Source organism: Vipera ursinii (genome assembly GCF_947247035.1).
Source record: "Vipera ursinii genome assembly, chromosome: 2".
Classification (NCBI taxonomy): Eukaryota; Metazoa; Chordata; class Lepidosauria; order Squamata; family Viperidae; genus Vipera; species Vipera ursinii.
This window is the reverse complement of record NC_139513.1, coordinates 258157676-258167140: the sequence shown is the minus strand read 5'-3', so window position 1 is coordinate 258167140 and position 9465 is coordinate 258157676. Positions and strand designations below refer to the sequence as shown.

The window sequence follows — 9465 nt, the reverse complement described above, 5'->3', positions numbered from 1 at the left end:
GGTATCATACCTAATAGAAAAAGTTCAGGATTAAATTCTACATTTTTCCAGTAAGACTTTGCTTTACCACATGTCCATCAGATATGATAATAAATGCCTGAGTTATGTTTACATTTCCAACATCTATCTGACATATTTTTAAACATTTTTGCTAATCTTGCTGGTGGCAAGTGCCATCTATAAAACATTTTATATAGATTTTCTTTATACGAAGTTGACATTGTCAATTTATAATTGCTCTCCCATAATTTTTGTCATTTTCCTAGTTCTATATTATAACCAAATTTTTTTGCCCACCTTGTCATTGTTTCTCCTTTCCAGCTCTATTCTGATTAATTGATTTAGGCATGATAGTAACACTTTCTCTTTGACTCTTAGTAAAAGATATATGCTTATTTTGGAGGCAAAACCATAACCCTTTCACATTTCTCAAACTATCCCAAATCATGCCTTTTGTTTCTCAAATTCCTCTTTAAATTAGAATGTATCACTACTTCTTTTGCTTCCTCCCCCATAACACTGCACAAACCAAAGCTGCTTGCAAATTCTCATTCTTTTTAATGGCTCCGTTCACTACATCAGGCTTATGTTTCCATATTTTCCAGTTTTCCAACATATTTCCAAACAACCTTAAATTGTTTAAAGGCTATACTGATAAATTACTACAGTAGGACCATTCAGACCTTCAGCTGAATTTTAACACAATGTTGTGCTATCACAACATAAAAGGAAAAGAAACGAAAACGCCAAATACACTGTTAAGCTTTATGGGTAGGTTGATGATTATATTAGAAATAGAAAGCTACTCCCAAATGTGTTTTGTTCCATATGTTTGCTCATTACATTCTTCTTACAAGTAATCCAATATATTACAACTCAAAACAGCATGTAAGTCTTCCAGAATTCAGGAAAGAACATTCATCACCCCCAGATATCCATGTCCAGTAATTAACTCGCTGAGGTTGCATAAGTTTATTTCCATTTGAATGTGTTAAAAGCATGCTAAGCTTTTTTTTTTAACAAGGCTTTTTTTCCTAGAAGCTTAATCTCCATTTTGGATGCTCATAATCCTTGTTTGTTTGTCTATATAGGCTCTTTAAAATCTAACTCTTTTCTTTGAGCTGAACACCATCTATGTTACTCTCATTGCTGAGTGCTTAAATAAAGTAAAAAGTTATTTACTTTATTAACCATCTTTTCAAGGCTGGTTATTTCAGAAGAATTATAACCTTAACCGTTGGACAACTGTTTGCTGGTTGCAAAGCTTAAAACACCCTTGTGCTTTGGGCCTGTCTCCTGATTGAGGGGGGAAATGAAGGTTGAAATCCCGGTTGGGAGGGTGGAGCCAGCCAGATGGGATGGTGACACAGTAGCCCCTAAAACAGAAACTGGTACATTACTTTTTCCCAGCCAAGTGGAAGGAGCATGCATACAAATTCATGCAAAGTCAGATGTGATTACTATCTAAAATAGCCATGCTGGGCATGGTTACAGGTATTTTAGCAATTAGAATACAGATGTTTTGTATTTACTCCTATATATTGACAAGCATCTCTTTCTAAAGATTTGCACAAATAATTAGTGTGTGGTTCTTATTCTGTTAAAACAATTGTTTTTTGCCTTTAAGAGTATTTATGGTCTTTTTTCATTTTTATAGAAAACAGAGTAAAATTACTTCCATAAATAAAGTTAGAATAAATTTGTATGCATATGCACATAAGTTATTTTGCATCAACAAATCCATCTCTGCATACACAAAATCTGTTGTCTTTATTATTGCAAGGGCTGTCAGATTCAGTGTTCCATCAAAGCAGTATTTTTCTGCCAAACCCCCACATTAACACATCATACTCTTGATATATAGGATAAATAAATTAGAACATTCATTCTGAGAAAGCATATAATTTCGTTTCCAATGAAATTAGAACAAACAAACTTTTTTTTAAAAAAAAATCACCCCTTTATTCTTCCTGCTAGAACATTCAAGCCAAAATTTCTTTGTATTTCTTTGCCTTGTCATTAAGTTAGTAGCACAGTTGTTCAGTGAATCTGGCTTCCTCATTGACTTTGCTTGCCAGAAGATCTCAAAAAGTGATCACATGAACCCGGGACCCTGCAACTGTCATAAATATGAATCAGTTGCCAAGTCTCTGAATATTGATCATATGACCATGGGGATGCTGCAGTGGTCATTAAGTGTGAAAAATGGTCATAAGTCACTTTTTCCAGTGTTTTTGTAACTTTGAATGGTCATTAAATGAACTGTTGTAAGTTGAGGACTACCTGTATTGCGAAACAAATATTCTAGACTGATCATATTCTATATGCAGTCTCTTAAGGTCTTTAAAACAGCATTAGAAATCAACTGTTAATTCCTTGTTAGTCCAAGCATTCCATAAAACATCTTCCCTACTATTTTAAATAGGGTTACATCACAGAATCATTTTCTCATGTGATTTGCATTGAAAACATAACTGCTTTTCCATTAACCTGGCAGCTTTAATGTAGATGTAAATCTGGTAGGTTGAATCTGCCATCACAATAACATAATTACACTTTTGCCAAGGAAATTTAAGGACTTCCTATGTCTTAAAAATGTTGACATATCTTAAAGCACATTGCAATAGACTCATCTGGACATAACCAAAGCTTAAGTTAATTCAAAGATCATAGCAGATGTACCATTTGCATGATGGAAAAAAGTTTTAATTGCCCTAGCCAAATAGACTTCTATAGATAGGGCACATATTTAGCCAGAAATATTTTTGCCCCAGTTATCCAACAGGAAGCCATGGTCAACGATAGCCACCAGGAGGTTCTAACAGAACTGCCCTGTCTTCTCCTGCCCCCTGCATAAGACATTTGTCTAATTAAGATTATTTTCAATGTGTTCAAGCTGAAAAGCAAAATTGGAGTGACCAGCGGTACTGTAAAAAGTGTTTTTTTTAAAAAAAATGTATTGTATTCAGTCAATCTGATTGCTGCTTTTCTGTTATTTTTATGTAGTGAACAAATTCTATACAGCCAAGCAATTCTCACATATTTATTTAGGGAGAAAGACAAGGATGCAAACATCAAGTCCTAAGCCTTAGTCCAATTAAAATTATGAAGTTACAAACAATGTCAGATAGAATGTTTACATGTCAGCTTACAAAAGCATATGTTTATATTTTGAAGACTTTGCTAAATTTTATTTTTTTAAAATATAGTATAGTAACAAGAGTTTGTTGAAATCAAATTGTTTTAACTGAAACTCTAGGCAGATTCATTTCAGGTTCTTTTTTTTCTTTTAACGAAGCACTACTGATTTATAAAAACACAATGCAAAATAAGGTATTTAGAAAAGGTCACAAAAAACAAACAAAACCAAAGGTTCAGAAACCTGAAATGTCAAAAAACATGACAGCTAATAAGGAACATATTTTGAAAGCTTAAACTCCATCTGAAAATAGATACTACTGAACTCTGTGGAGCTAATTTCTAAATAAAATATGTATGCTATGATGATAAACCATCTTCCCAAAATCCATTCTAGACAGGTTAAGATTATAATTCCTATGTGATATTCATGGAACTCACTTTACTTGGTTATTGAATGAAGTCCTTTTCTGGGTTTATATTGGCCCAATAATTAATAAAATACACCATGATATACTAAGCCATAAAAATCTAAAATAGTTAAGCTAACCAAGCTTTGGTTATGGAGGTAGTGACAAATGGAGGTAGTGACAGATTTTATTTTCCTGGGCTCCAAGATCACTGCAGATGGGGACTGTAGCCAAGAAATTAAAAGATGCTTGCTCCTCGGGAGGAAAGCCATGGCAAATCTAGACAGCACACTAAAAAGCAGAGACATCACCTTGTCAACAAAAGTGCGTATAGTCAAGGCTATGGTCTTCCCAGTTGCAATGTATGGCAGTGAAAGCTGGACCATAAGAAAGGCTGAGCGCCAAAGAATTGAAACCTTTGAACTATGGTGCTGGAGAAGACTCCTGCGAGTCCCTTGAACTGCAAGGCGATCAAACCGGTCAGTCCTAGAGGAGATCAACACTGAGTGCTCTTTAGAAAGCCAGATCATGAAGCTAAAACTCAAATACTTTGGCCACCTAATGAGAAGGAAGGACTCACTGGAGAAGACCCTAATGCTGGGAAAGATTGAGGGCAATAGAAGAACGGGACGACAGAGAATGAGGTGGCTGGATGGAGTCACTGAAGCAGTAGGCGTGAGCTTAAATTGAAATAGAAAAATATTGGCAAGAGACCAGGCCAAGCTCTTCAATGTAGGAAGTTTATTTGCGCAGGTCCAGACTGCACTTGGCATGAAAGGGTCTGGACCCCGAAAGATCCACATCAACATAAATTTATACAGTTACATTCATCTGGTATTCATATGTCATATTATAGGCGTTACAGAGGGAGGAATAATATATGGTAATATTAGTAATGTCATATAGAGAAGTGAAATAAGCCACGTACACTTAAACAACAAAAGAAAAAGGAGTTGTCAGCGAAAGGGAGTATACATGTGATAAATGTCAGCCTTGGAAGATAAAAACAGGATGCATATGTCTGGGTCAAGATAAAAATACAGCTACTTACTTGCTAGTCTGTGAGCTAAGGGGAAGTAGGGCAAAAGTCAGAGGCCTTAGCTTTGAGAGCTCTGCCACAGCCTAAACCAAAGTTACAATCCTTCAGGCCATCAGACCTTCTGTCCAATCTTTGGGTAAAAAGGTTACACCTGAGTTGGTACCTTAGTTTGCACTATCTCATATCCCCCCTTTGTGGCCCTTCTGAATCTACCAGGAGGGCCACATATTCGCCACCCTGTTTGTCAAGCTGTTCCTTGTGAAAGTCCCACATCACCATTACCTGTGTGATGGCCCTTTGTGCTGCTATTAAGGACAACTTATTAGAAATAGCTTTAATAAAGATAGGCAAAATACAAGGATTATTTGCCCAGTTTTATCAATTTGAAGACAATAATTTGAAAGGTTGAATTTTCCACACACTCCACCTTCTTTTGCTAATAGGTAATCCAAAGCCAATCAGTTTTGATAGACAGCTGTCCAGATTTTATCAGTAGTTTCAGCTAACAAGTTTAAGACATTATCTAGGCATTGCCCTGCCAAATCCACAACAGCCTGCAGCCTAATTATTGGTGTTCTGTAACCATCCTCCGATAGATACAAAACACAAGTTCCAGGCCTCACTGAGGGATCATTTTTATGCATTCATATCCTGAAAATACTGGGATACTACACTCCAAAAATTAGAGGAGGGGGTGTTCCATTATATGGGGCTTTTGCACACATTCCCTTTCTGTACACATAACCCACATACTTACAAGCTTCAAAAGTGGCTGGTTGCCTGGCTTGACAAGCATCCTTAGCAATTCTATCAAATGCCTGTGGATACTGACAGGGATGTGGTAAACTGTAATTCCAATATTCAGGATAAAAACTAAGTGGATGATTTCCATTACAATTTCCAGTGCCTACAAGAAATGATTGAACAGTCTGAAGTGTTTCCTTTCGCTTACTCCAAAGTCAATAATTGTAAATACAAACATTGTTACATGTGGTACAACACAATACACCCATAGCAGAAATAAACTTTTCTCCATTTTTCCCCCGTGCGTAGAAAGTCAGCTTCCAGAGTGACTTAGCAAGGGTTCTTCACTACTGTGCGTAGAAGAACCTATTGCCGGTAAGGTTCTAGCAGAGTAGCCTTTTAGTGAATATACTAAAGTTTCTTAAATAAGTCCAATTTCACTAACAAATCCTATATCATTTTCATTTAAACATTAACTTTGTAGGAGCCACTGGATCTTTAAACATCACCCATTCAGGTTCATCTGCTGCTTTGACCCTTGTCCAGTGGATCCAAGATTTAGATTCTGCAATCTTTACAGCAAGAGGAGAAAACATAATAACAACATACAGTCCTTTCCATCTGCCTTCTAATTGTTCCCGCTTCCAATGTTTCACCCAGACTTTGTCTCCAGGTTGAAAAGGAAACGTTAACTATGTTTCTAATTTAGGAGGGGTTTGCTTAGTCACATAATTGCAAAGCTTTTCAACCTGTTTTATTTAGGTCTTGTACCATCTCCAAGGTCCACACCCCCCCCTTATGTCCCAAATCAGGCCACCCCATCAGGTTTCTTCTTAGTAGATCAGGCAGACGGGCAAACATTAACTCAAATGGTGATAAGTTTATACTGATCACAGGGTGAACTGCGAATTGCAAATAAAGCCAAAGGTAAAGCATCCACCCATTTGAGATGGCATCAGGCAAAGGTACATCAGTCAAGTCTGGTCTACTAGAATACACACTTTCCAACACTTCCAAGCAATTATGCTCAACCTCAGTCTCTGTGGGCAGCAAGGTAGCAGGAGTCAACCTATTCAATATAATCAACCTGATCTGAGAATTTTCAATTAAAATAGCCTGGTACTTCGCTAATCTCTGTCCACTGATCCAGAGATGTCCCTTAGTATCTAACAATGACTAGATTAGATAAATACACCACAGGTTGTTGCCAACTCCCCAAACGCTGAGTTAGGACCCCAAGAGCTATGTTTCTGCTAGTATCTACATATAAATTGAAAGGTTTCCACAAGTTCGGTAATGCCAACGCGGGGCCCTGAGTCAATGCTAATTTAATATTAACAAAAGCATTCTTTTGTCCCTCTCCCCATTCCAATGGTTCAGCATTAGCACCTTTAGTGGCTGCACATAAAGGGGCAGCCATGAAAGCAAAATTCGGGATCCAAATCCTGCAGAAGCCTGCCATCCCCAGAAAACCCCTTAGTTGTCGTTTTGCGTGAGGCTCTGCCAACATAAGAACTGCTTGCTTTCTCTCAGGACCTAAAGACCGGCGCCCCGTCTGAATGTCATATCCCAAACACCTCACCCCCGGTTGCACCAATTGAGCCTTTTTCCTGGATACTCTGTATCCACATCTTAATAGCAAGTTCATGAGACACCTAGTATTACTCCAACAGGCATCTTTACTATTTCCAGTAGCTAACACATCGTCCACATACTGCAAAATAATATCCCCCTGCTGACATGGCACATAGCATTCAAGATCTGACTAACCTTGTGGATTGGGATCATGAAAAAGACATCCTTTAAGTCTATTACTGAGAATCACCTAGCAGTCGGCGGAATCAAGCCACAATGAACAGGCACCAAAATCCCTGCTTTAAGATATTTTTGAATGCTTTCATATATCGCAGTGGTGGCTTCATTAGAACATGGGTGCTGACGAATATGAATTGGCATCACTAAAGGCGTCACCTCCATTATTATCGGAAGGTGATGAGTTGCAAATCTGGGAGGGTTATTTTCTGCCCATATTCCTGAAACTTCAAATTTCCTCCATTTCTCCTCATTGTTTCCCTCAATGGTTGTCCTAGTTACCATGAGTATCCACATTGCTTTATTCAACTTCCATCTCCCATCTGGCAACATTTACTTCACACTTTCTTCTACTTCCTATTTTTCTCTCTTTCCATATTTCTTATTGTACATTCTTGTTCCTTCAACATTCTAAGACTTGTTTTAAGGCATACAGTGCACATGTTTGTACTGACCCCATTAATATCAGTAATGCATGTAATTCACAAGTCTGTGCAAACCAACTTAAAAGCAACCTTCCTTCTATTACCCATTCCTTCATTGCCCTTCTGTCACTCTGGCCCAACTTCTCTCTTTTTTACACGAGCCAACTGTTTCCCTTAGTTATTAATCAGTCCTCTACATTTCACTTCTCCAAAAGTATTGAAGACTCCATAAGCATATTCTCCTTTTCCCTTATTAACAACTTCAGCACTTGCTGAACGGCATAAAATTCACAGGTTAATGCTGACCAAGGGAGGGAAATTCTCCCAACTTCCACTCACATTTTCTCCCTCCCCATCTACTATCACACCTTCATTATGTCCTTTCTGTTTTCCCAACTACTTTGCTATGAACAAGCGGTTACCTCTTTTCGCCTTTCTGATACAAAATTGTTGTTGTTGTTAGTTGCGAAGTCGTGTCCGACCCATCGCAACCCTATGGACAACGTTCCTCCAGGCTTTCCTGTCCTCTACCAGCTTAACCCACACTTAATAAAAAATGCTAACCACCAAGACTTCCCCAAATGCCAATTTTAGACAAAAATACTACTGGCTGCCTCTTTCCCCCACTCCTGGGTCAAAACCTCCTCCAAGCTATTTCGCTGACTACATTTACAAACAAATTACCTAGTGAAAAGCCAACAAAGGAGCGCTCACCAAACTGTTAAAGCTGCTTTTCTAACAGTTTTCAATACAACCTTTCTTAATCAAACAGCACAGCTCATATATATATATATAATCCCCAAACTTTTCTCAAGGGTTGAAGTACAATTCCTTCAATTCTCCTAGATATTATTTTCTATCAGTGTGTCCCACACACAGGCATAAAAACAATAAAAAAATAAAAAATAAAATGACAACAACAAAAAGCAACTCCAGAAAAATAAATAAAATAAACAAGATTAATAAAATATTCCGAGTTACTGAAATAGTTTTGTATCAAAGTCTAATATCAACTCTTCGCTCTTAATATAAATTTAGTCAAATTCCAATTTTAATCAGATTCCATTCAGATGAAAACAAATTTCCATTAAGTAGGTTAAAACATTAAACTTTACATGCATCCCAGCTTCCTCAAACCAGAACTCTACACCGGAAAAAAATAGTTAAAAAGATTAAACCCCCCTTTTCCTCTCTGTCTCTCTTGCTCTTAAAGCAACACAATTAGCAAGGGTGAGGAGACAGGAAAAGAATTACACAAAAATCTCACCACTAACAAAATAGTTTCCTCTTTTTCTATATTTCTATGAATCCTCTCACACATCTTTCATGAAACTTTTCATGCAAATGCTTATATTGTTTTTTTTTTACTTTTTAATAAACAAACAAAAGAAATTCTGCAGTCTATTGCTTCCTTCACAGTCTGTGGTGGGGGTGAAACTCTCTCTCTCACCCACAGAAAATTAGCATATCCATACATTCACTTCCATTCAAACTGCTTGCATAAACAATTTCACATACAGACATTTCATTTCATACTTTCTTCTGACAAATCAATAACTGATATTATAATTACAAGGAGCTGTTCAGAAGCCAATGAGCTCCCTTGTTTGTTGGTTGTTGTCTTTTCTTTCTTTTAATAATAAGGCCTTTTTATTTTATTACTAGACACAACACAGATACACAGACAAGACACTACCTCCACACTCCTCTAACAAAAATGGACTATATATTGTCTAGGATCCATCAGGCACATAAATTTCCTTTATTAACATATATGGTTAGTACTTGACATAGCCAATTTATAAAAACTTCGATATTTTGAACAAAATGCTCTAGTGCTTTTAATAGGATTTCTCAATGAGTTCCTTGGGCTCCTATCCCTGGAACTCGATTAGTG

The 9465-nt window shown here is 37.1% G+C and overlaps 1 long non-coding RNA gene across 1 annotated transcript; it reads right to left on the bottom strand.

Annotated features, from left to right (window-relative positions):
- Positions 1-4270: 4270 nt before the first annotated feature.
- LOC310636641 lies at positions 4271-9253 on the bottom strand. Its single transcript, XR_014491757.1, has 2 exons — positions 7991-9253; positions 4271-6233 (listed from the first exon to the last, which is right to left on the bottom strand). It is a non-coding gene; the product is annotated as an uncharacterized lncRNA (long non-coding RNA).
- Between the last annotated feature and the right edge of the window lie 212 nt (positions 9254-9465).